At 43.9% G+C, this 27,822-nt stretch overlaps 1 protein-coding gene across 1 annotated transcript in view; it reads left to right on the top strand.

Annotated features, from left to right (window-relative positions):
- Positions 1 to 27,822, top strand: part of LOC120399662 (limbic system associated membrane protein) — a 1,355,472-nt gene that overhangs the window by 503,492 nt on the left and 824,158 nt on the right. The window lies entirely within an intron of this gene.

Here is a 27,822-nt window from a genome sequence, read left to right as displayed (position 1 = left end):
CTCCCTGGAGGGTTCCCTGTTAACTTCCTAGAGGATCTTACAGAGCTGGTGACCAGCACGATACTGAAATCCCCCAGATTCCTTGTCCTCAGTGCTCTCATCCTCCACATAGGCAAAGCCAATGACACATATGTATTTGCTCTCACAGCCTACCTGTATTTCTGCCATGCAATCACTGGAACCACAGATGCAGCCTTGCTGGATCCTATCTTCAGCCTAGGACTGGATATTGGAGTTGTCACCAACATATCACTCACCTTGTCTGATCACTGCCTCATTCAGGCAGAGATCAGAGCCTTCCCACCAGGGCAGTGAGAAACCAAAGCTGGTCTATCCCGTGAGACCCATGAACTCCCTAGGTTTTCATCTCACCCTAGGAGAAAAAGCCATCCAAATACAAGGCCAACGTGCCAATGTGTTTAGTACAGCAGTACAATTACCTGTTGCCCATTATAATTGGCCTCAAGCCATGCACTCCCCTCACATGGAATGAGAAGATCCTCAAGAAGCCAACACTTGACCATGACAGTCTCTCCAACTACCATTCCAACTCCAGCCTTCCACTCCTGGACAAAATAATTGAGACAATAGCAATCACCAAGCTCCAACAGCGTATGACACCAGGGTACAGCACATCAACCGCCCTAGTGGCACTAAAGATAACTTCTTTATGGGCGAGGACAAAGGTAAGATCTCCATGCTCAGACTGCTGGATCTCTCTGCAGCTTTGACATAGAGGACCACAAGTTACTGCTAATCTGCCTACATGACATAGCAGGGGTGGATGCCCACCATTAAGAATCATAGAATCATAGAATTCAAGATCAGAAGGGACCATTATGATCATCTAGTCTGACCTCCTGCAAGATGCAGGCCACATAAGCCGATCCACCCACTCCTGAACTAATTCTCTCCCTTGACTCTGCTGTTGAATGCTCCAATCATGATTTAAAGACTTCAAGTAGCAGATAATCCACCAGCAAGCGACCCCTGCCCCATGCTTCGGAGGAAGGCGAAAAACCTCCAGAGCCACTGCCAATCTACCCTGGAGGAAAATTCCTTCCCGACCCCAAATATGGCGATCAGCTGAACCCCGAGCATGTGGGCAAGACTCTCCAGCCAGACCCTCTGGAAAAGGCTAACAATATCCCAACATTGACCCTTTGTATTAATTACCAGTGTGGCATGTTATTGACCTATTGACTAAACCCGTTATCCTATCATACCATCCCCTCCATAAACTTATCCAGCTTAATCTTAAAGTCATGGAGGTCCTTCGCCCCCACTGTTTCCCTCGGTAGGCTGTTCCAGAATTGCACTCCTCTGATGGTTAGAAACCTTCGTCTAATTTCAAGCCTAAATTTCCTGACTGACAATTTATATCCGTTTATATAACAGTGCCTCCAATTGTTCCTGTCCAGCAGAAATGAGAGTGGTGACGAGTAACTGTCCCTCCTTCACAAAGCTCTGAGGTGCCATGTCCCACAGGGATCCATACTATCATCACTTCTCTTCAGTGTCTACATGAGATCACTGGGAGAGACAGTGAGATGCTGTGGGCTCCACTGCCAAGAGTATGCTAGTGACTCTGAACCAGCTGTTCTCAAACTTCATTGCACCACGACCCCCTTTTGACAACAAAAATTACTACACGACCCCAGGAGTGGGGACCGAAGCCAGAGCCCGCTTGAGCCCAGCTGCCCTGGGCTGGGGGGTGGGGAGCCGAAGCCCAAGGGCTAAGTCCCAGGCAGGGGGCCTATAAACTGAGCCCTGTCACCCAGATCTGAAGCCTGAGGGCTTCGGCTTTGGCCCCGGGCAGTGGGGCTCAGGCTTTGGCCCCGGGCCTCAGCAAGTGTAATGCCAGCCCTAGCAACCCCATTAAAATGGGGTTGCGACCCACTTTGGGGTCCTGACCCACAGTTTGAGAACCGCTCTTCTAAACTGTATATCTCATTCTCTACTGATGCAACCAGCACCACTCCTAAAATCTGACAATGTCTACAGGAAATGAGCTCTTGAATGAAGAGCTGCCGACTCAAGCTGAACCCAGGCAAGACTGAAGTGATGCTGGTTGGAAAGGGGAAACTCTCACTGGGGAGCTGGCCAAGAGGTTGTCTCTACCTTCCATTGAAGGCATATGGCCCCCTATTAATCAAAGTGCTACGACATCTCAGAGACCCATATGACTCTTTGCTAAGATTTTATAACTGGGTAGCATTGGTTTCCAAAAATGCCTTCTTTCAACTCAGCTTGTTAGGAATCTTTGTCCCTTCTTCCTGGACGGGGACCTGGCCTCAGTGATCCAGGCATTTGTCACCTCCAGGGTGGATTACTGTAACTGAAGCTGAATGTGAAGATGATACACAGGTTCCAGCTGCTACAGAGCTCAGTCTGCCGCAAGCACTTCAGATCCATGTTCAAGCCCCTCCACTGCCTCGTATCATCTTCCAATGCCATTTAAGACTTAGGTTCTAATTTTCAAAGCAATTAATGGATTAAATCCCTGCTACATCAAAAACTGAATTTCCATCTATGAACCACCATGACATTTGCTATTCTCTGGAACAATGCAGATCTCAAAACCTAGGATAAAACATATGAGAGCTGGGAACACAGCATTCTCTGTCGAGGGCATCTGGCTGTGGAACAATCCTCCAGAGGAGATCAGGCGATTTCAGAGTTGCTGAAAAACATCCCTCTTAGAGAAAGCCTTTCCACCATAAGTGACACTCACAATTCAAATACCCCTTTTATTCTCAAACTTATGCCAACTGTCTGCTCCTCAAGCTCCCACACAAAAAAAACCAAACCAAACCAAAACAAAAAAACCCAAAAAACCCTCACCTACCCCACGCAGAGAATTTGACACCGAAAAGGGAGAAGTGCCTCAGAATCCATAAAATCCATTAAGGACTTTGCTGCTGCTACTGATTTTAAGTGGAAGGTGCTCAGATACTGACGGGTGGCAGTATAAAATCCATAGGGAGAGAGAGAGCGATGTAGAAGTGGATCATGGTTCTTATTTTAATTTATTTTTTTGATCCTCCACTGCTTTGGGATGGAGGGAGAATTTTCTCCATTGGTTGAGATGGCACCACAAGCTGTCTGCATTCTGTATATTGATTAGCTGGGGAAATCATCCCAGTTCTGCTCTGCAGCTGTTGTTGCTGAAGTTCTTGTGCGTGTGCACTAGTTATTTGAAGAACTTTAGATGCGGGATTTTATCTCAATTAGTCCATTCATCTGTTAAAGCTGGCCCCTGGACTTCACTGCCATATAATAGAATGGGTTGAATTATACCATCAGATCTCTTTAGCAGTTATTTCTTTGCAGGGCTGTATCAATCTAATGGATTCTTTATGGTGTTGAAGACCTGCAGAGCTTTCCCTTGTAATTCTTTCATATCCAGACTGAAGTGCACTCATGTATTTATGATGAGGCTTAGGTATATATAATTTAGCATGTGCTTAATGTCTATTCTCTGTAATAAAATTTTAGATTATTTTGATAGTTTGAAGGCTCTTCCTGAAATATCATGATTTTCCTTTTTTCTAAATTGACCCATAGTCAATGCAAGTTCCTTTGGAGGCCATCTTGCATAGGTGCTAGCACGGCCAGAGTATCAGCATATATAGCAGGCATTTTCTCTCTGAGTTGGTTTGTGGGAGTCCCGGGTTTGGGGATTCTCCCTAGACGGTTGCTAGGTTAGTGATGTGTGTGATGATGAGGGCTGGGATGAGGTTACATTTGTGTTTCACTCCCTTTGCTGGGTTGAAGGCTTCTGTTTGCATATTGTCTATCTTCTGTAGCTTCCATTTGATGGATTGGTACATGGGTTTAATTGAGATCGTGTTTTTCCACCAATTCCAGTTTGTAAGAATTTAAGATTCAGTCCTGGTTGTCAGACAGGTTCAAAGTTTGTTTAAAATCCACAAAACAGGCAGATGCCTTCCCTTTATTTGGTACATGTTTGTTAATGAGAATCTGCAGGGTAATGTGGTTAGTGCTTAGTGTCCCTGGCAAGAATCCAGTTTGACTTTCATGGATTACATTGTTGGTCAGATACTGTATTGCTCCTTCTGTGAGGATGCTGCAGACTAGTTTGCTGATGCTGATGCAAACACAGGTACCTCAGTGGCTGATAGGGTCGAGTGCATCTTAGCATGTGTATATTGGGGGTAATTAGTCCATCTGAACATGCACACCCGTGAAGATATTTGAACACACACATAATATTTAGCTGCCAGCAAACTTCCCTGTGTTTCAAATAAATGCATACAATAAAAATGCATTGTATAGAAAGCCTGAAGGTATGAGGTTTGCCTGAGCCACAGCATGCACGGGGAGGAGGTGGGGGAGGCAAGGCCGAGTGATGTATTTAAACATTTAGCCACAGTTGCGGGGAGGAAATCGGAGACAGGCAAGAGCGTAACGCTTGTTAATTGCCGATTTTCTGGGCATTCTAGCATACAGACACTTGCTCCTGTCTTGTTACTTCTTGAAGAGGGAAAGGGGGTGAGAAAGAAAAGCCATTTATTTTTCTGTGTGTTTTTAATTATCCCTCCTGAGACGGGCTTTTGCACAGTTGCATGTTCAATCTGTTGCCTGCAGTTTGTTTTTTGACAGCAGAGGCTCCGCTATCGGAATATACCAGCTACAGAGGGGAAAGAAGAAAGGCAGGCGCGGCCTGCCTCCTGGGGGAGTGCAAGCTGGAGGAGCTTGATCAAACCAGGAAGAATGCCTGCAGGGTTATTGCTGATCTCTGACTTTCTGCTGAAGAGATCATCACCTGCTAACAGGCTTAAGTGTAGCTCCTGTCCTGCTGGAGTTCCCTGTTGTGATGGTCTGACATCCTGGCAGGACTCCACAGTCCAGCTAGAGGTTGTTCTTATGTAATTTTCCTTGTGAATATAGTGCTGGTAAATGATGCCCCATTGGCAGGCCTGGACAGAGAGACGCCTCTCTGTCTCCACAGGGTGATGCGAGTTTGTTTCCCCCTCTACCCCTCGCCCCAGCCAACGTGTTTCTACCTAGTTCTGGAGGGAACTTAGTCTCCATGGTCCATTCAGTCCTCAGCTTCTTTGGCTGCTGTCTCTCACCAAAATTTCCTGCTGTTGCTACCACCAGTTCAGCTCCACGGGGGGAGCGCTCACGTTGACAAGGCTCCCACAGCCACCTGTGTTATTTCCACCGTATTGTTTAACAGTGCTCAGAACAGAGCTACATGATGCGGTGCTCAAAGAAGCCAGCAGCTGCCAGTGCCATGTTGTGATGTTCCTCTCTGGTGTTATCTGGAGAGGTGATCTGTTAGGTCACTCCAATCTTCAACTCTGGGAGCCAGCCTTACCCTGCTTTGCTGTGAGAACCCCCCACTCCTAGGCTGTTCACGCACAGCCTCTGGCATGTAAGCTGCTCCTTGGATTGTGCAACCGAATTACACTAGCCAATATCTCCAGCCCCAGACACAACCCTAGGAACCTCTGTCTTGCAGTGTCCAGTTATGCCCACTAGATGCTGTAAGCTTATATGAGTTCATCAATTTAACAAAGAAATTGATATGTACCAGGCTTGTTATCCTAAGGGGAGCCTCTGACACACTTCAAACCAAATGCACTGCTTCAGGTAGAATAAACAAACAAATTTATTAATTATAAAGATAGATTTTAAGTGAGTATAAGTCAAACATAACAAGTCAGATTTGGTCAAATGAAATAAAAACAAAACACTATCTAAGCTGATTTTAACACTTTCAGTGCCGTTACAAACTTGGATGCTTCTCACCACAGGCTGGTTGCTCTTCAGCCAGGCTCTCCCCTTTGATCAGCGCTTCAGTCACTTGGTGGGTGTCTGTAGATGTCGGTGGAAGAGAGAGGAGGAGCATGGCAAACGTCTCTCCCTTTTATCATGGCCTTTCTTCCCTCTAGGCTTTGCCTCCCACCCTTCAGAGTCAGGTGAGCATTACCTCATTGCAGCTCCAAACTGACCAAGGGAAGGGGGGTGACTCACTGGAGAGTCCAACAGATCCTGTTGTTGTTGCCTAGGCCAGTATCCTTTGTTCCTGTGAGGCTGGGCTGGGTTTGTCTCATGCATGCCCTGATGAGGTGTGAACTGCCTCTCTGCTCTTGGAGAGTTTTGCCTGGGCTTGCTTTGAGCCATGAAGATGCATTTTCAGCCTCATAACTACATACATGAAATTATAACCTATAACCTTACTATAACATTGCTATAACAATTACTATAACATCACTATAACAACCATGCTCGGGGCATCATGAGCCTTTTGAAGACACCCACCATGACAAACTTTGCATTGGATACCACACAATCATTTTATAAAGATGAACATGGGGGTGTAGGGTGTTCCCCCGAGGTACAGAGTGTCACACCTGTATTCAGTAACAGTCCTGACAGCATTAGCACAGGTGCAGCTGAACTGCTGAAAGCAGCAGTTGGGAACTGGGTGTATGTGGAAAGATTAGTATAGGCAAGTCCTCTGCTGTGACTGCCAGCAAGGGGTCAAATTAAGGCTGGTGGCAATTTCCTCCAGGGAAAGGAACAAAGGATCAGTCATCTCCCCCACAGGTTAAAATATCTCACTTCAGAGGAATCCGGGTTGGCTGATTTATTCCCTAGAGTGCCCGACAGAGACCATTTCACTACTTGCTTCTCAGGAGGAAGAGATGATTAAAGAGATGATTAAAGAGGTCAAAGCTTGATGGCAAGACTCAGATTCAGTGTGATAATGAAGAGAGATAGCTGGGGACCTTGTCCACCTCAGAGATAGTTCTAGAGGTTCAGGAGCCACAAGCAAACAGACTAATCTCCACCCGTACCAGTACACAGTCAGCCCTACTCATGCACAGCTACTCAGTGTTTTGTTGTCCCTAAAATCTCACTATCTTAAGCGTCTCCCTTCCCCTCCCCTCCTGACTCCACCATGTTCTGACTGAATGCCAGTCCTAGCCCTGTTTCATCCTGTGCCCCACAATGTATCCAGCACATGGCGATGTAAAATACAGACACAGGGAAAGTGCATCCTATTGTGCCTTGGCACAAACATGTAAAGACCCAAAATCACAGACTACTTTACTTTTGTAAATGTTTGCCTTAGCTTCTTGGTGCACCAGTTTCCCCAGTGTAAAATGGGGCTAATGATACTGCCTTCCTTCATGGGGAGTTGTGATACTTCATGGTTGTAAAGTGCTTTGAGTCCTTGAGAAGATGCTATAAGTATTATATATGTATCTCCTGGCTTCTCTGGATGCTCATATACTGGGTGTAAAGTGATATAGAATGCCTATAAGTAAAGTGCATATCCTGCTCCTGGATACCTATTGCTGCTGGACGGATCCTCTGAAGTGCTCAGGTCTTGTCAATGATTTGCATTAGGAGAGGGTATGTGAAACCTACATATACAGGCCCATTTGCTGGATGTGCCATGTACCACTAGAGTTGGCCAGTGGAGAGGGACACCTGGGAACCATATGATGGTGCTGAGAATGTCAGACTGGACCAGCTATGGTCATCGCAACTGGAGTGGGGAATTGACCTAGCTGTGCCTTGTGTGACTCTGAAATAGGTGGTCTGTTATTTAGCACTTAAGCAGTTCATTTACTAGGAAGATAGTGTCGCAGTGGTGGAGAGGGACTCCTGGAAACTGATGCAAAGGTGAGAAAGTGTTCACCTGTCTTGATATATTAATGAGATCCAGCTAGCTAGCCATAATACATATCTGCACTAGAATACACACACACACACACACACAAATCCACATACTTACCCTAGCACATCCATGCACACAAGGATAAGCCAATTCATGTTGGAAGTGTTTTAGAGATCAGGTGATAAGAACAATGCTGTTTGACTTAACTGACTATGAAAAGATACAGCTTGAATTTTGAATATTGAGTATGGTACCACAAACTGGTTGTGATAAAACCTATACAGTTTAGCCAAAAATATTTGGGGAAAAAATTATCAAATAAATCAAGGAAATGGTGCTATACTCATGGACAGAAGCTAAATTTGTTGGCTTTACTATCTGATGTGAGTTATTTGGTCAACTCTAGATGTAGATACTTGTTCACCAGGATTGAGACCTCCCACCTCATTTCATACAGATCACAGAAAAACATTTAGATGGTAACAACTTTCAGTCTCTAATGGCCCCCCTTATGGAAAATGCTATTTTTTTAACCTTTCATAGACTTCAATCTCTGTTAATTAGATCCCTGCTATAAAATGGTTCAAAAACCTCTAAAAGGAATCTCCTTCCTTTCTAAATCATTTTGAGTCAATTTACAGATCCCTATTACATTTCTATAGAACCCTTTTGGTTTAATCCCTATTAAATTCTATAAAGCCTTTACGGATTGGGTTGGCGACCTGTCTAAACCCTTGAAATGTTCCTCCTCTATCACCTCAAAATTTTTTCCAGCTTTAAAAGGAGATTATGTATCCATCTGTACTCTGTGGGCCAGATCCTCAGCTGGTGCAAATCAGTAATGGTTCACTGACTTCAGTTGATGTCAATGTAGCTACATCAGTCTATACCAGCCAAAGATCTGTGTGTTTGTTTCTCAGTGAAATCTCTCCCATGCCTCTTGCCAATACATAAGTCAACCCTTGTTTACCCATCTCTCTGTAGTAATGATGATCACTCAACCTCACCCTCTTTCTATTGCCCAACCGTTGGTGAAGTTAGAACAGTACCTGTGTCGTGGTGCTGTGTCCAGTATTGGCTCAGGACAGCACTTTGGTCTTTGCAAAGTGCTTAGCAGAGCGTGACTGAAGCAAGGAGCCAGGATTTCAGGGAAGGAAGAGAAGCAGCACTCAGACAATGGGATGTAATTAGGGATTTCGGGATGTCTGCGTGGGCCTGTCACCAGGGTATATTACCGTCTTTCAAAACACATCCACTTCTTAATTAAAGCTAAATACAGATCTTTCTCTCTCGCTCGCTCTCTTTTTTTTTCCCCTGTGACCTAAAGGTCTTAAATTGCTACTCTCTCTGGAAGGAGAAGTGATTTGAACTGACTGCAGTGTTCTTAGCTGGATGCAGACCTGTCAAGGGAATAGGAATCAAGAGCAGAGACAGCAGGGAAGGGAAAGTCTCAACTCATTTTAATTTACCCCAGTCCACCACCACCTGGCACTCACTCTCTCTTCGCCTGCCCCTAGAGGGATAATGCTGATGTAGGTATATTGGACTCAAGATTGTGACTGGGAACTAGCGATGGATTAACCACTCCCAAATGCAGTCTGCTGAAGGGCAGGGAATCAAAACCTTGCCCCATCCAATGTAGGCTGTGGCTGTGCAGATGAATTTGGGAAACAGGCAAAATTTCATGTATATGCATTGGACACTGTCTCAGAGAGTAGCCAGGGGGCCCTTTGTTCACAGTGTCCCAGGGAGCAGAGAGCAGCTGGGGATCCACTGGACACAGTGTCTCGAGAGCAGCTGGGGCCCGTTATGGCCAGGCATGGGGAACAGTTCATACTGGTATTACTCTACTGGCTTCAAAAAAGGTACATCAGGGTGAATTCACCCCTTGTGGACATACACTGCAATTTCCCCACCCCATAAACACAGTCACAAAGCTCTTCCAATGCACCTCCGTCTTGACTAGCAGCACCCCCGGTTTTTCCAGAACTGGACTCTCCTGCACACAACTCTGCCATTCCCCCTGAGTCCTGTCTTGCAGCACCTCTTGCTATTCCAGTCCTCAGCTCTGCCAGTGCCCCTCACTGCCTACCTTCAGCGCTTCCGGTATTGGGCTCCCCACACGCCTGACTCCTGACCTGTAACACCCCTGGCATTCCAATGCTGGACCTCTCCTGAAGTGTCATAAGCCTTCCTTTTGACCAAATTGTGTGGCAGTTTTGTGCGATGGATCAGTCCCTTCCAAAGAATAGGCAGAGGCCACCAAATGTTATTTGAGTTATGACCTTAGCCCAGATTTTAATGCAGGACTTAGGAGGTGGTGACAAGGTGTTGCCATAAGCCCAGAGTGTCATCCAGTGTCCCCTCTCTTCTGACAGATGGAAAAAGAACTTTCTGACTTGACAGCATAAAAAACAGAGAGATTTTTTTCTGGGGAAAAATTATATAGAATTATGTCACATCAAGAAAAACACAATGATTAAAATAACTTGCAGTGAATATTCATCCTCAGCTTGGCAGATGGATGAAGTGGGCTGAGCATTTGCAGAATATTGCTAACTGAGCTCTCTTCCAGAGAATAACATTTCAAAAGAATTTCCGATTAGGTCTGTTGGCCAAAGCTAGAAAGGATTTTTCTCTCTTTTTTTTTCTTTTCTTTGGCATTCTGAGCTTCCACCTTCCTGCCGAACTGAATTTCTCTCTAATCACAGTCTTGGATAGTTCTGAAGCCTCACACTGAGGACTTCCAGAGGGGTTCAATGCTGCGGAAAGAAAAATATTCATCATCTTTATTATTACTATTATTATTCTTAAATCTTGCATTTATATAGCACCATTTATCCTGAAGAATCTCAAACTGATTTACAAATGATTCATTTCCACCCACCACTGAAATGCAGTCACCTCAGGGGTGGAACACAACAATTGTTGAATAGTGCACAGCAATGCTTTGGGCTAAGAAGTGCGGAATCCCGCTGTACCCAATTGAAACTGCAGAGGACATTTAATGAGGTAGCATGAAATTATCCAAGCCATGTCCACTACCTCAAGTCATGTGAAAAATGCCACAGGAACTGTAACAACAAGAAGCAATCAGGAGCAGAGTTTTACTTCTCATCCCAAAGGCAGTACCCCCAGAAGCAAAGTGCCCACAAACACCAGACTAGGGAATTGGTTGAGTATTGACTTTGAAGGAATAGCTCTACCTATTGAAACTCTAACACCACTTCCTGCGGGACCCTGAGCAGAGTGAGGCAAAAATGTATGTTATTTTCCATGAAAAATTGTGAACAAAAATGAACATTTTTGTTTTTTGTCAAAAGTTTTTGCTGATTTTTGTGTGTTTGTTGCAAAACTGGAACATTTTCAGTTTTCGAAAACAAAAAAGATTTTGATTTTTCAACAAAAGGCTGAAAAATGTTGGCAAAAATGTCATCATGTCAAAAAATCTCATTTTACGTAGGAAAAAAGTTTTGAATACATTTTTCCACCAGCTCTAACCACGTATTTTCTTTGCTCTTCCGTCCACATACTGGCCCAGCCCAAACTTGCTTAGATCTTGTAAGTTCACAGCTAAACCTATACAAAAATGTTTATTAGAAAATTCTAAATCAGGCAAAACTCACCTGGCTTTGAGTTTTGTTACAAATCAAAACTTAGGCCAGATTTGAAAAAGCTCCTGTTTGCTGGCCCTTCGGCCTCAACCTGGAGAGATCTTTCCTTCCTGTAAGGAGAGAGGGATTCCTGGAAGCAGGGCCAGCTCCAGGCACCAGCTCAGCAAGCAGGAGCTTGGGGCGGCCAAGGGCAAGGGGCGGCATGTTGGGCTCTTCGGCGGCAATTCGGCAGCAGGTCCCTCTCACAGGGAAGGACCAGCCGCTGAATTGCCACCAAAGAAGAAAGCGGCGCGGTGGAGCAGCCGCCGATCACGATCGCGGCTTTTTTTTTTTTGCCGCTTGGGGTGGCAAAAACCCTGGAGCCGGCCCTGCCTGGAAGGAGAGAGAGATTTGTTTTGCATGAACATTCAGTCATAAGCTTGTTTCCTATCTTTACTTCCCTTCCTCCAAAGAGAGCATTTTATCCTGATGTGCATGACAAATTCAGAGCCAGCTCCTTCAGTCCAGCTGAGCTGTGCTTGTCACACAATAGGAAAGAGGAAGGGTGGGGGTAAATGTGGCTTTACACTTCCCTGATACTGGGTCTGGCTGGGGACTGCTCCAGTCTCTGACATACCTTAGAGCACCCTAGGGACTGTTCTAACAGCTGGAGATCACCAAAGTGATGCAGCTGTGCCCTTTTCCTCCTAGCCATGCTCCCTATGCTGTGAGACAGGAAGGGTGGGTAGCATATTGTTGCTACAGCATCTTTGTGCCATCAGCAAATTCCTTGTGTGCAAGTGGAATCCCCAGGTAACTTATTCAGCTAACATTATGGCTGCTTTTGGAGTTGTGCCAAGCAACCAGAACATGTCCAAATCACTGGCCCTCATTCTTCATGGTCTTTCATTCTTGGACATCTTTCCATGATGATATTTCAGTTGACAGCAGACTTGGCTTGAATAGTCCACGCTCTTCTTAGGAGAAAATGGAGTTCATTCCCCTCGATGAACCACCAGTTGACCCTGCCATACACTGCTCCATGAAGAGATCTCCAAGTCTCATCTGTAGAGCCATCAATACAAATAGCATAAATGAGTGTGGGGGCAAAACTGGAGATAGACATTGCTTTGGACAGAGATATATGGGTAGCAAATGTGATGATGGCAGCAGCAAAATCCCCCTAAGAGAGGACAAAAGTGCTCTGCTCAGTGACCTGTTCCAGTCCCAGCTCCTCTTGTTCTGACTTAGAAAGAGCAGTATCTCCTGGGAGAAGGAGAACTCTAATCACCATGTTCATTCATTTATAGGGTCCCCCTACACAAATCCACCAATGAGTTGTTACCTTGCCTCAGACAGATCTCTCCTGAAGGTCAGTGGGAACAACTGCCCCCTATTTATTTAGGTGTCTTATTAAGCACAAAGGACACCATTGGCACCACATTAGGAAATCTTGTAGGGAGCTGTGCAGAGGCCTTCAGACTCATTTCAAGTAAGCTCTTGAATCAGGATAGCTCTGTGCCATGGAAAGTGGAAACAATCATTTTGGAAGTGGCCTGCATTGCCATCACAGAATGACCCATCTGGGACTATTCCACAGAGGGCCTGTGTCAGGTTGATCTGTGAAAGCCAGTGCTCTGGTTTAATAAACTCAGCCCCACTCGTGTGTCTCTGGCAATGGATAGTGACACACAGTGACCATGCTTCGCCAGCAGTGTTACCTGGAGTTGTAATTGCCTTGAATATAAAGTATTTGTCTCTGTATCAGGAGGGTTGTGACCACATGTAGGGAGTAATTACAAAGCTGCCAGAAGGACTGGTGGTCACCACACTAGCCGTGCTGTGATTTATTGGCTCTGCTTGTGCTTGGAAAGTGATCTATCATCCCACCCTACCCCACTCCTCACCCCCAAAGGCATCCTCCCCCGCAACCATCCTGCTCCTCTTATCTATGCGTGCGGAATTCATTGCACTGTCGTAATGGATTGAACTCTGTGTGTTCGGGCCCGAGTGTTGCCTTCCCCATGCTGCTCCCTAGGCTCTTTCTGTTGAGATGCTTCTTTATAAAGTCCAGAGGGATTTGATGCTGATGTGCAGAGGCACTCACTGTTTGCATTGCACAGGCTCCTGATTCTTCTGCACCCTTCATAGGCAGCAGCTTTTCGTCCTCCCTCCGTGGTTTGAAAATGCCTCTGCCTTTTCCATAGGATATTTAGGTTTCCTTTTGTAATCTGAGTTAATGTAAATGCATTCTGTCTCTGAAGTTTCACCTCCACCCTAACCAGCAGCGCACCTTTCTGTTGCACTCCTGGGCTCCACACACAGCTCTGCCAATCTCCTTCGATCCTGTTCTTAAATAATCCCAGTTATGCCAGTCCTAGACTTCTTAGCTATTGCTCTTTCTCATTCCCTGTGTCTTTATCTTATTCCCCTCCCCCCAATATACACATATTTGGTTTTGTCTTCCTGCCTCTTGTGTCCAATAATAAAATTTCCCAAATGTCTCACTGCATTCCCAGAGTCCTGCAGTTGTCATAATTTATACATTACCAGTTTATGACCACCCTGAGCTCTTCTCTGTTAGCATGATGGATTTGTTCTGGTTCCAACATGATAATGTATCTTCCCCACATATTACCAATGTGTTCAGTGGGGGACAGTGACAGCATAAGTCTTACCATAGCAGTAGCATGATATTTAAATTACTTCCAAGATTATTTAGGGAATTATCCCCATCTAACATTCTGTAACTATGGTCCTACCATCGCTGCAAACATCTGCCAGTAGCAAACCCATAATATTAACAGGATGTCACAGCCTTTGGCCATTTGCTATGGGAGCCATTTCAAAATGGAACTGGGAACCTTTTACATTTTACCTCCCATAGCCTATGATAAATTAAACAGTGATAAGACACAAGGACCAGGTGGTATTCCTCAAGAGTTCTGAAGGGACTCAAGTATGAAACTGCAGACCTACTAACTGCGGTATATAACCGATCACTTAAATCAGCCTCTTTGCCTGATGACTGAAGGATACATAATGTAATGCCATTAAAAAAAAAAGGCTCCAGAGGCAATCCTGGCAATTACAGGCCAGTAAGCCTAATTTCAGTACCAGGCAAATTGGTTGAAACTACAGTAAAGAAGAGAATTATCAGACACAGAGGAGCATGATATGTTGAGAAAGAGTCAACATGGCTTTTGTAAAGGGAAATCATGCTTCACCAATCTATTAGAATTTTTTGAGGGTGTCAACAAGCATATGGACAAGGGTGATTCAATTCATAAAGTGTACTTGAACTTTCAGAAAATCTTTGACAAGGTCCCACATCAAAGGCTCTTAAGTACAGTGAGCAGTCATGGGCTAAGAGGGAAGGACCTCTCATGGATCAGTAACTGGTTAAAAGATAGGAAATGAAGGGTAGGAATAAATTATCAGTTTTCACAGTGAAGAGAGGTAAATAGCAGGTCCTCCAAGGATCTGTACTGGGAGTACTGTTCAATATATTCATAAATTATATGGAAAAGGGGATGAGCAGTGTGTGATACAAAAATTGCAGATGATACAAAATTACTCAAGATAATAAAATCCAAAGCTGACTGAAACGAGTTACAATGGGATATCAGTAAATTGTGTGACTGGGCAACAAAATGGCAGCTGAAATTCAACATTGGTAAGTGCAAAGTAATGCACTTTGGAAAATATAATTCCAACTATACATACAAAATGATAGGGTCTAAATGAGTTGTCACCACTCAAGAAAAAAGAACTTATTATCTATCCCTTTCTTAATGATTCCCAATGTTCTGTTAGCTTTTTTGACTGTCGCTGCACATTAAGTGGGTGTTTTCAGAGAACTCTTTGTAGTCTCCTTTGTATTTAACTATCTTGAGTAGTTTTATATCACCTGCACATTTTGCCATCTAACTGTTTATCCCTTTTTCCAGATCATTTATGAATATGTTAAATAGGACTGGTCCCAGTACAGACCCCTGGGGACACCACCATTTACCTCTCTCCATTCTGAAAACTGACCATTTATTCCTATCCTTTGTTTTCTATCTATTAACCAGTTACTGATCCATGAGAGACCACCTCTCTTATCCCATGACTGCTTACTTTGCTTAAGAGCCTTGTCAAAGGCTTTTTGAAAATCTAAATATACTCTATCCACTGAATCCCCTTTGTCCACATGCTTGTTGACCCCCTCAAAGAATTCTAGTAGGTTGGTGAGGCATGATTTCCCTTTACAAAAACTATGTTGACTCTTCCCCAACAAATCATGTTCATCTATGTGTCTGACAATTCTGTTATTTACTATAGTTTCAACCAGTTTGCCCAGTACTGAAGTTAGGCTTACAGGCCGGTAATTATCGGGATTACCTCTGGGGCCTTTTTAAAAAAAAATTGGCGTCACATTAGCTATGCTTCAGTCATCTGGTACAGAAGCTGATTTAACTGATAAGTTACATACCACAGTTAGTAATTCTGCAATTTCACATTTGAGTTCCTTCAGAACTTTTGCGTGAATACCAGATGGTGAAACTTGTTGCCAGGGGATGTTGTGAAGGCCAAAAGTATAACTCGGTTCAGAAAAGAATTAGATAAATTCTTGGAGGATAGGTTCATCAGTGGTTATTAGCCAAGATGGTCGGGGATGCAAACCATGCTTTAGGTTTTCCTAAACATCTGACTGCCAGAAGCTGGGATTGGATGATAGAGGATGGATCACTCAATTAATTGTCCAGTTTTGTTCATTCACTCAGAAGCATCTGGTGCTGGCCACTGTCGGAAGACAGGATACTGGGCTACATGGACCTTTGGTCTGACCCAATATGGTTATTCTTATGTTCTCATGATTCATTCTATTGGCTTCACTAGGGTTGGATTTCCATTTTTAGATGGATACCTGTTCGGCTGAAATAATCTCTTCAGGCTTGCCATTTAAACAAACTGTGGAGTTTTCCTCTTGCCTTCCTGCTTCATTTTTTCTTTAAGTATATACATGCCTTTCATGACTCTCTTGTGGTTGCTTTCGTAGTCTCCATATATTAGTTAAAGGATTTAATTTCCTCACTTTGACATTATGGTCTTTTTGACCTGCTTCTTACACTCCCACTTTCTAAAGTTTACAGATAATTGTTGTTACGTTCCCTCCCATGAGGGTGTTGAACCTAATTATATGGTGGTCACTGTCATTCAGTGGCTCAACAATAGTTACTTCTTGAACCAGCACCTGTGTGTTATGTGGGACTAAGCTGAAAGTAGCCTCTCCTCTTGTGAGCTCTAGAACCATGTGTTCTGAGAAGGAGTCATTTAAGGGGTCAAGATATTGCTTTTTTAAACTGTTTCTCAACAAAACATTTGACTAATTTGTATGCAGATAGCCAAAGTTTCCCATTATTAATGCAGTAATAGACTTTGTTGTCCCTTTGCTCTTCCTCAAGGTTATGTACTCAATATCTTCCCCCATCAGGAGCAATCTAACACTGTAACCCTACCACTATACTTAAAGTCTTAGGTCTTGGGATTTGTATATGGAGACAATCTGTTCTATGATCCTCGCTTCTCAGAAAGGTTATCTCATTAGATTCTGTAGAAAACTCGGTTATAATGCTAATACCGTTCACCTCTATAGCCTAATGTGTCCTTCCTGTATAGTTTATAGCCAGGGATTACATTATCCCATTGACCTTTGTCATTCCACCATGTTGCTTTATATACCAAGGTCCTTTTCCATTACCTAGCATTGTAGCTCACCCATTATTGCTTTTAAGTTTCCTGAATTGGTAAACAAACCTTTGATGTTTAAAAAAAAAAAATTGGCCAAGCACCTAATTTTATTGAGTTTCTGATTCTGACTCCGTTATTTCCCCAAAATTTACCTCTGTTATCTCAACCTGCCCCCATTCAAATATAGCTGAAGTTTCCGTCCTATTCCTTGTTACCAGATATAGTTACCTCTATATTACGGCATTCCCTAGCAGATGTTTTTGTCTGATTGGAGTGCTCCTCAGCACTTGTTGGCTTTTCCCGGTTCCTAGTTTATTAATTTTCCATGCCAGCAGTTGGGTTCCACACTGTGATTAAGGTAGAGTCCATCCCTACTGTAGCGACTCCCTCTTACCCACAAATTCTCTAATGCTTGATAAATGTATACCCATATTTTTATTTTATCTTCTCCTCCTTGAGTAGCTCCTGCTGTCCAGCTGAGTCTCTGCATGGAACTAGAAGAGTTTCAGAGAAAACTGTTAGAGTTCCTGGGTCTCAGACATATTCTGAGTAATCTAAATATAGCTTCCAGGACCTCTCCTCTACACCTACATGTATCACTTATTAGAAGCATGTATTGTGTCCATAGGCTCCCTCCCAGCATTTACTAGGGCTATGTCTACAATTACCGGGGCTGAGTAGAGTACAGACATTGCACACATCCCTATCACAGATATTAATAGTATTCTAGACAGTGAGGCACGGCTCAGGCGACTAAAGACATTCCAGAACGTAGATTATGTACCTACAGGCTCTGTACTCACCCAAGCAGTGCTTCCCCTGTCTACACTGCTAAAGATAGCAGTGTAGTGTCCCACCGCCTCTCTCCTGCCAGGGCCTTCACCCACTGCAGTGAAAGACTCTGGCAGTGGAGAAGGGCTTTGGCAGCTGATCACTCCTGGTGTCTTTCCTTTCTGCCTCCCCCCTGCCAGAGCCTTTCACTGCCACTTGTAGCTACATGCTGCTGTGTGGGTGAAGCGTGCTTTTCACTGTGTCATATGTCTACACATACCCTGCACACTGCCACCAGTTAGACAAGGCATAGGCATTTACCTAGACGCCTTATGAGATCCGCTAGTTTTGCACCCTGTAGGCAAGTCACCAAATGGTTCTCTTGGTCACAACATACCCAGCTCTCACTATTCCTAATGATTAGCTCCCCAGTCACCACAGCCTGGCTACGTCTTCCAGCTGTAAAACCATCTGATAGATCATCCTCCTTGGTGCATGAGGAATGAGCAGCCACCTCTACCTCTGTGAGAAGGTGGGTCCCATTTTAGGGACTTTGTCCCTCCATTCACCCTGGTTGGATTGGGGATTGGGGGAGGATTGGGGCAGCCTGTTCTGAGATGGGCCCTGCTATGCTAAACAATTCTTTCTGTCCCAGCTCCGGCATTTCAGCTGCTCTGCCCTGAAGATGCTGTGCTCTGGCTTGGAGGGCTATGAGCTGCTTAAATTACTTACATATATATGCCAGCCAGTCACTTTGTAGTAAGTTGGGCAGCCCCAACCTTGACTAACCTATTGCTTTCATTGATCATACTGGCATTTTTCCTTTGTATCTGGTTCGTGGTTTTATGATTATTATTTCTAATTTGTAGTGCAGTAGTACCTCGATTGTGACCTCATTATACGCGGTACCATACCATGGTATAGTGAGAGAGAGTGCCTGCCTCAAAGCGTTTACAATCTAACTGGACAATTACACAGGGTTTAAGGGAAAACAGAGGCACAGAGCAGTGAAGTGCCTTGCCTAAGGTTGCATGGTAAGTCAGCGACAGAGCAAAGAATAGAATTTGCATCTCCTGACTCCCAGTCTAGCAGCCTATTTAGTAGACCACACTGCCTTTCAACTGGGCCCGCTTTTATCTTTAAGTTAAAAGATGAGGGGGTTTTACTTGTCTGTTTGTTTGATGTATTGTGCAGATGTTACTTTTTGCTTTGATGGACTAATAGAGCAGCTTGCTTCCCTTCCTGCCCAACCCCTTCTCTGTGTAAGTGCCCCTTTTTCTCTTTCTCCGGTCCTTTTCAGCTGGAAATTAAATTAAATACAAACAATGCACTTTGATCCTTCCAACATGCTGCCACCGAAGCAGCCAGAAAGGGTCGCTGCAGAGCGATATCGGGGCAGTCCTTAGGGAGGCAGATGTTACCAACACACTGGCTGATAGTCACTTTACTTACAGATGAAAATTGACTGTAAATGTGTCAAGGACAGAAGAACAATTCTGCTGAGAAATGTGATGTGCTGTTTATGCCACTGTTTGTAGATGTTGTATCTGTTCAGTTGCCTTCTTTAAAGGGGCTACTGATATGCAATCAGCACCCAGGTAATTTTTTGAATTTAAAGGGGAACAAATTATATATCATAGTGATGAGCATGAACCAAAAACACCAGAGCTGGGCACATCGTCACTTTGTGGTGTTGGAAGTCTGGATCCAGAGCGAAATTTGGAGGGCTTGAACCCGTTCCAAGTTAATTTAATAAACACCAGAATTGTGATTGATAAATTATCATTTTTTGTCCATGTGTTGTGAAACTGATGCGTCAGTCGTGTCTTGGGCTAAAATGGTGACATAAACAAATGAACAGCATTTACCTTCTGTTCCACTCCTGGAGTATTGTACATTATCTCCCCACATGGCTGCAAAATCTGCCTGTGATAAGAAGTGGGGAGACAGGGTGCTCTGGTAATTAGGGAGTGAGACCGGGAGTCGAGACAGACCTGGGCTATATTCTCAGGTTTGGCACTGATGTGATCTTGGTTGAGTCTCTTCCTCCCAATTTTTCTCCATTTCCCCATGTGTACTATAGGGATAATCATTCTTACCAATCTTTGTGAAGAGTTTAGAGATCTTTGAAAGAAAGGTGATCTATAAATGCAAAGCATTATTATTATTTATCCCCCTATAACTGTACCTCTGGCCATTCACGTCTGCACATAAGTCTCATCTTGCTCCAGCCTATACCTTTAGCCCTCTCACACTCTCACTCTCTCAGCTTCCACCACTTTGTCTGGCCATGGGATGTATTATTCAAATGCCCCCAAACTCTTCATATTGCTAATTATATATTAAACAGGATCTGACTTCATTTCTGCTCACTCCAGAATCCTAGTGCAGCCATGACACTGACAGAAAAGGTTGCTGGAGCTTGTGCAAATAGCACTTCTCTTTTAGGGCTGTCAATCTTAATGGAATATTTGATGAGCCAGTAATAACCCCAGAGCTCCTTATCAGCAAGGCTGGGAAATGGGTGGGGGGGGGACTTTTTCACTTGCACCGGCTTTTATTTATTCATTTATGTTTGCAATAGGGGCATTTTCTATAGGATGGTCCTTCAATGGCAGTGCTTTTCAACAACTTGGTGTGTTTTGAACCCTCCGTCTGGGTTTATGGCTGGACTCCTGCAGGTGTTTGAAAGACCCTGTGCTGCTCCTGTGTGTGCGTGTGTATGTGCGTGCATGCATTTGCAGAGACATGTGTATTAACTTATGTGTTTGGTATGTTCTTATTTCTGCACGGGAACAGGCACCTGCAGGTGAATGTGGTTGTGGGTTTGTGGGTGAAATTGTGTTTATAGGGCACTAGGATTATGAGTGTCAGAGATTGGAGGGGATTAGGCAGGCACTGTTTTGTAGATTCACAGATTCAGGTTTGAAGGCCAGAATAGACCATTACACCATTTAGTCTGACCTCCTGCATAGTGCAGGCCACATAATTTCACCCAGTTACCCCTGTACTGAGCTCAGTAACTTGTGGTTGATGAAAGCTGGTGTAGGGGTCTGTGTGTGTGTGTGCGTGCATGAGTAGCTGCGGGAGGATGTGGTGTGCATATGGGTGGTGTTCACAGTGCTGACTGGGTTTGCTCATGCAGTTTTGGTGCATGTTTCTGATGGAGTATGTGAGTGTGTTTGTTGGTGAGTATTTGTGCAGCTTTGTGGGTGATGTCAATGGGAGCTCCTGGGTGCTTGACATTTTTGAAAATGAGGCTATTTGTTTTGCAACCTAAATGTTGATTTAGAGGCCTAATTGTATTTTATTTTTTTAAATCCTCGCCACACATCTTTTGGGGGGATGTTTAATGAACACAACTGGATGCTCAGCTCCTGCAGCAAGGAGTGTGGTCTAAGAATTTACAGACAATAGAATGACGGTGTGAATTATTGAACCTTGGATGAGTATTTACTCTCCCTCCTGCTTTCACAAAGCGTGCCCCTTGTGTGGTGTATGATCCTGCCTCAGATTTCAGGGGATCAAGATACAACAGGCAAGAGGGCAGTGATACCATGAAATGCCAGAGGCAGTAGCAGTATATCTTTTACCAGGTGCTCTTTCTTTCTAAGGAGGTGTGACTGAGAAGCATCTTCCCTAGACTTCCTGAGCTTTTCAAAACAATTCCCAAACTAAGTTCATACGGCACAGGATGAGTAAAGACCAGAAGAACTTATAATGACCTGCCGGCAGGGGCAGATATACTGTAGACCAGGGTCGGCAACCTTTCAGAAGTGGTGTGCCGAGTCTTCATTTATTCACTCTAACTTAAGGTTTTGCGTGCCAGTAATACATTTTAACGCTTTTAGAAGGTCTCTTTCTATAAGTCTATAATATATAACTAAACTATTGTTGTATGTAAAGTAAATAAGGTTTTTTAAATATTTAAGAAGCTTCATTTCAAATTAAATTAAAATGCAGAGCCCCCTGGACCAGTGGTCAGGACCCAGGCAGTGTGAGTGCCACTGAAAATCAGCTTGTGTGCCGCCTTCGGCACAAGTGCCATAGGTTGCCTACCCCTGCTGTAGACACTAGACTGACTTAAACAGCGGAGTTTGAAGCAGACCTTAGTCAAAGTGGGGATGTTTTAGATCTGTGGTTTTGGCTCAGGCTATTCTGTAGCAGACACCACAGTCATGACTCAGCCAAACATTTGCGGTGTCAAGAACAAAACTCGTATCCTTTTTGTCTCCAAATACACAGGCTACAGAGCAGGCCTATAACTTAGGCATGGCTTAGTCAGTGCAGGCCTATAACTACATGACCAGGTCTGAGAACTATTAAGTACAAGGCTGTACTAGATATGACAGTGACTGACACTTCAAATACCTAAGATAGATTACAAGCATACTCTGAGCAGTCAAGCCCAACACATCATCCTGTGTTTCTTCACTGAAACTCACCTCTTCACACTGTTACCACATCTTGCTTTGTGGCTTTACTTTCCCCAGCCTCTGTACTTTTTACTTTTCCAAAGATGCATTATTCCCACTCTGGAATTGGTGTGTGCTCATTGACCATGTGACTCAGTATGGTCAGGGGAACCAGAATTTCAGTTCCACAGAAACTTCCAATATTTCAGAAAAGAAAATCATTCTGGATTGGAACAAACCCTCCAAATTTTGAAATTTCCCATAAAACAACAATAAAAAATTGGATTCAGGACTGTTGAAACGTTTTGTTTTGACTTTCATTTGGATTCATTTTGTTTAAACTTTTACATTATATTTACATATTAAATATGATTTTGCACATAGATATTAACTACAAGATGTATAAATATAATATCAACATTAATGTTTTACTATAAACATGAATTGAAACAAAACATTTCCACATTATCAAAACAAAATGTTTAGGCTTCTTTCCATTGAAAATGTCATTGAAATCAACTTGTTCCCGCACAGCATTACAATTCAAACAAAACTGCATTTTTTGACAAAAAGCTTTCATCTAAAATTTTCCTTCCAATTCTACTGCATGCAGTTGTGCCAGCTCTTCTGCTGAGCAGCACTGTGACCTCTGACCGTGGGGAGGGATAGCTCACTGACCTGAGAGACAGCATGCTCTAATGGGAGCAAGGAGCAAGAGACTTCTGTATTTTAATCTAGGCTCTGGTGCTGCCTCTCTTTGCGGTCTTAGTCAACTTACTTAACCTTTCTCTCTGAGTCTCGCTGTCTGTAGACTGGAGATGGAAATTATGGCCTGTCTCACAAGAGGGGCTGCAAGGATCAATTAGATCATGTTTGTACAATGCTACATCTCTGCTAAAGTTCACTAGAACTTAGCACACAAATCCTTCCTGTGGCTGGGGTTTTCAGTGTTGGCAAATATGCATGGGCCACAGCACAGGCTGCTGGGCTCCATTGCGCCTGACGCAGGAAGCTGATCCATAGGAGGAAGAACTGATCCACTCTTTACCCACACAAAGTGAGTATTTTCTCTTGGGGTACCATCCCTCAAACTTTCAGGCAGGCCCTGTGCATGCCAGTATGAACACAGTGGGTACGTCCAGACTACCCGACCTATCGGCGGGTAGCGATCAATTTATCGGGGATCAGTATATCACGTCTCATCTAGACGCAATATATCGATCCCCGAACGCGCTCCCCATCGACTCTGGAACTCCACCGGAGCGAGCGGCGGTAGCGGAGTCGACGGGGGAGCCGCGGACATCGATCCTGCGCCGTGAGGACTCAAGGTAAATCGATCTAAGATACTTTGACTTCAGCTACGCTATTCACGTAGCTGAAGTTGCGTATCTTAGATCGACACCCCCCTCTAGTGTTGACCAGCCCACAGGGAAGTAGTTTGTCACATGTAGGGAAGGGAGCAAAAATAATTATGTATGGGCTTTGAAATAGACTGAAACTGGCCCTGATTAAGACTATTGCGGGGTTTTTTTTTTAGTAACACTGTATCCTAGTGTATTAATTCCATGCTGCCACAGATCTGCAGGACATAGCAGTTGATAGCATCACACCACTCTAGGCTGTAATTCTTTCTGTCAGATTCTCACAAGCTTGTGCCAGGCCAGTACTTGCAGAGGAGACAGCCAAGCAACAGCCAAGTTGTTGCAAAAAGCGATGGTGAGCTAGAGTAGTGGCTGCCCTTGCCTTTGAGTCGGAATTGAACCAAAGCCCTAGTGGGACCGCTGATGGGGTTGCTGTGCTGCTAATGGTGCAGATGAGATCTAAAACGGATGGGAAATGAACTAGCAGTTATTACAAACCTGGTAGGAATGTGCGTAATGTGTAAACCTGAAAAATCTCTTCTCATCTACACTAGCAAAAAGGTGTTTTTAAAATGGGATCGCTAACGTGTTTTCAAGCCCAGGTGTATAGAGAACAAGATGTAGTTTAACACGTGAGAGTTAAGTCTCACCTGGGCCAGCTCACGTGTAAAACTACGACTTGCCCTACCTGCACTAGGATGTTAACCATTGACACTGTACTAACAACCCCTTTTCCATTAGTGTGGACAAGTCCTGTGAGGAAGGCCTCTCAAAGACCCCTCAAAGCAGTTGTAAGTCGTCATAGGCTCATAGCAATGCTAGAGTTTGAACCCCTTTTCTGAACAGCTGGGTGGCAGCTGAAGCCTGCCCTCTAAATTCTCCAAAGACTGTAATTGAACCCCTGTGATGCTTTCTGTACTTTAAAAAGAACAGGCGTACTTGTGGCACCTTAGAGACTAACAAATTTATTTGAGCATAAGCTTTCGTGGGCTACAGCCCACTTCTTCGGATGCATAGAATGGAACATATAGTGAGGAGATATATATACACATACAGAGAGCATGAAAAGGTGGGAGTTGTCTTACCAACTCTGGGAGGCCAATTAAGTAAGAGAAAAAAACTTTTGAAGTGATTCTTTCCTCTTACTGCTAAAGGGTGGAGCAGTAGAAGCTCTAGAATATATTTATTGCCTAAGCCCAAATGCCATCTAGCCCTGCTTCATACAACACCAAATCATATGCGTTGTTCTTTTCTTCCTTAAGATAAGAAGAACATAGCAGTAATTGTTTTTTTGGACCCAATGGTTTTCTGTTCTATTTTAGAGTTTTCTGCAGTACCCATCACTGTAGTAGCTGAACGGTTATGTTGTGTTTCATATTTTAAGTCCATTAAAAAAATTAAAAATATCCTACAAGACTTTTTGCAGCAGTTGATGGTGTCTGCCCTGCAGTCCTAGCCAAATTCCAACTTGAGTAATTACCACCTGCCTTCCCAAAGTGCCCCATCTCTTTTAATTGGATGCTTCTTGTCCTAAACTGTTACCACAATGCAAAGTTTCACCCCGGAGATGGCTGCATTTTAGTGTTCAGTGAAGTGATTTCCCTACAACAAAGTGGCTTGTGATCCTTCAGGTATAGTGACAGAATTAAATGTGGAGGTGCCATGGGGTCAAAGTTTGGTGCTTACAAGGAGAGGCAGCTATATGCAAAGGTAATCAAGGTCATTCTGGCTGGGGCTGACGTGAGTTACTGAGACAGGAGAAAGGGAGGCAGAGCTGCTCTCTTTACTCGTACACTGGGATAAATCTGGAGTAACACTATCTGCTAACTTTAATGGAGGAAATCTGGACCCCATTGATTTCTATGGAATTACTCTGGATTTATGCTGGTAAAAGAGGATTTTGGCCCCAGAAATGTAACCGGAGACAGTCACGTCTCCATTAAGAAATTATGCATTGTGCAGAATTAATGCATTACTTAAATTCCAAACTGCTCTTAGAAAAACTGAATTATTGAGGTTTGCCATTTAAGCTGTCGCCTGGCCAGACGTAACAGCTGGCCTTTTACATTGCATGATAAACTGCACGTTCTTAATAATCACTTGGAATTGAGTTCATGTAAATAACTAGTGCAGCTACAGTAATGAACTCGTGAGCTGGTGCTGCTGGGTTGCCATGAGTTTCCCGGTAGCTGCATTCTTCACCCTGAAGTTAAAGTGAAACAGCCTGCGTGATTCCACAGCACCTCAATTAATACCTTGTTTCACCTCCAAAGAGCTCTCTTTAGATATAACAAGGCAGTTATTGTAGGTTAAATGTGTACCAATTGAATTTTATTATGCCATTATTATTATTGATGGAGTTTTCTCAACTTTGCAATGAGAGATGTATAAATTACATAGTGGTTAAACCTTAATAAATATGATTTTAGTAGTAAAGCAATTGGTATTTGATATCCCATTACAGAGGCCGGTCCAGTGATCTAGCAATTGTTAGTGCAATGTGTGATATGCTATTTTGTGAGGAGCTGAGTCCAAGCCTTAAGTGGCTAGGTGGGGTCTTTAAAGGAGTCTCCAAGGGAGTTAGGCACCTACCGGGATTTGGGCATCTAACGCCTCTAAGCTCTTTTGGAAATCCCAGCTGTAAGCTTGTCAGCCTATTCTCCCTATGATCAGCAGTTTGCTCCCACTCTACAAGGCATCCGTACTAGCATTGAACCTGAGTCTTTTTCCCAGGAGAGGGTTTGTCTCTGTCCTTGGCCCACGGGAGCATAACAACATTGCATGATTATGGTGGGGTCCCATGATATTTTTTCAGCTCCCCAGCTGGATGGACAAATGGTTAAAATCAGAATGTCAACTGGGGTAGTCCATGGAAGCTGCTGGATGCACAGCACTTTTGACTATCTGGCCACTTATTTAGGTGCCTGAATATGGACTTGGGTTTCACTTTAGGCCCCCATCTATTAAACTGTGGGCATTTTGACTCAGTTTTCTCTCCCTCTGAGTCCTGAACATTTGGTCTCATGGTAATTGAGGCTCCTGGCTTTACAGGTGGAAGGATACGAAAAAAAAGAGCTCTAATGAAATAAATTCCACTTTCTAGAGCATTTTTACCATAGTGTTTCTTTAACATGTGTGGCAAATCCAGAACACATGCTGGGGTAGAAGTGAGGGAGGAGGATTTGGTCTGACCTGCATAACTCGCTCGTAGCTTTGCCACTCACAGGTAGAGGGGACATCCCAAATTCATGACAGTAAAAGCTTTGGAGCATGCTACATCTTCCTTAGTCTCTGTATTTACATACATTATAGAGATTTCACATGGCTAGCCAGGGCTTTTTCCATAGTCTCTCTTTATGTCCCATTCTCAACTGAATAAGAATTGCTCATGACATTGGCAGGGACAACTGGGGTTCAGTGTAGCCGATAAAGGGTTAAAGAAATGTGAAATATAGTCTTGCTGTGGAAATCTGTGCCCCTCTGCTGTTGCTGAGTCCTATCCCCTTGTGTGGCTTGGCTGTGCTCAAGTGCCTTCTGGAGCTCACAGGTGTGGCTGTCTGGATACCCATTTGTCTGCCGTGTGACTATAATTATTATTTCTTTTCCAGCTCAGATAATTGCATTTGCTTCCCCCTCCCCCTTCTTCTTCCTTGCCGGGGTGAAAATTTCCTCAAATGTTGTTCAACAAGAATGCACGTAACGAGAAACAAATTGTTTCTGGGGAGTGCTATTTACCTTTTTTATTTTCTGCTTTGTTAGCGACGCAGAGGTTTCATTAGCTGCGAACAAATGAATTCCAGGGACAGCAAATAGTACACGCACACATTAAAACAAATCCGGAATAAAAACAACTAAAGCATCTGCTAATGAGGGAGAGGACAAGAATGAGAACTGCCTCCAAGATGACAGGCACAAGGTGGAATTGCCCATTAAAACCTTGGGGATTGGCGGTGCTGCTACTGAAAACAATCTTAATGGTGTTAGACATGTGGAGACCTGAGTCCAAATGGGAGGCAGGTCAAAAGGGCAATAAAGTTATCCCCCCTTGGGTATCTGTAGCCACCACAACAGCTATTACTCAGTTTGGCACAGCAGGTACATCTGCTCAAGACTGCAGTAGATGGAGGTGCTGCATGTCAGGAGTGAAGGGTATTGCGAGAGTTGCAGGGGATCTTAGGACAGGAATACGGGGGGGATGGGGGTGTCTACAGGGCAGAAGTAAGGTGCCTTGGCAGAGCTGTGAATGAAGCTCAGGATTGGAATAGCAAAGGATGTTGTGGGTC

Source organism: Mauremys reevesii, linkage group 1, assembly GCF_016161935.1.
Source record: "Mauremys reevesii isolate NIE-2019 linkage group 1, ASM1616193v1, whole genome shotgun sequence".
Taxonomy (NCBI): domain Eukaryota; kingdom Metazoa; phylum Chordata; order Testudines; family Geoemydidae; genus Mauremys; species Mauremys reevesii.
This window is presented reverse-complemented; position numbering and strand designations above follow the sequence as displayed.